This window comes from Otolemur garnettii, unplaced genomic scaffold, assembly GCF_000181295.1.
Source record: "Otolemur garnettii isolate 467f Iridium unplaced genomic scaffold, OtoGar3 scaffold00325, whole genome shotgun sequence".
Taxonomy (NCBI): Eukaryota; Metazoa; Chordata; class Mammalia; order Primates; family Galagidae; genus Otolemur; species Otolemur garnettii.
Genome location: NW_003852720.1, coordinates 275761 through 276413, shown reverse-complemented (window position 1 = coordinate 276413; position 653 = coordinate 275761).

Here is a 653-nt window from a genome sequence, read left to right as displayed (position 1 = left end):
CCCAAAGGCAGTCATAGCAACAACAAAAATAAATACATGGGACCTGATAAAATTAAAAAGCCATGTCACAGCCAAGGGAACAATCAATAGAGCAAATAGCATATAGAATGGGAGGAAGTATTTGTATGCTATATAACCAATAGACAGCTGATAGCCAGATCTACAGAGAACTCAAGCAAATCACCAAGACGACATCAAACAACCCCATTAAAAAGTAGGCAAAAGACATGAACAGAAACTTTTCAAAAGAAGATAGGCTAATGGTCAACAAACATATTTAAAAATGCTCAGTGTTTCTAATAATCAGGGATATGCAAATCAAAACAATAATGATGCATCACCTAACTCCAGTGAGAATGGATTTTTTTAAAAAGTCCCCAAACAGGCCAGATGTGGTAATTCACACCTATAACCCTAGCATTCCGGGAGGCTAAGGTAGGTAGACCTCTTGAGCTCAGGAGTTTAAGACCAGCCTAAGAATGAAACCCTATATTTACTAAAGTAGGAAAATTAGCTGGGCACTGTGGTGGGTACCTGTAGTCCCAGCTGTTTGGGAGGCTGAGGATCATTTGAGGATCCTTATATGATCATTTGAGCCTAAGAGTTTGGGGTTGCTGTGAGCTATGACAACGTGGCACTGTATCTAGAGTGAC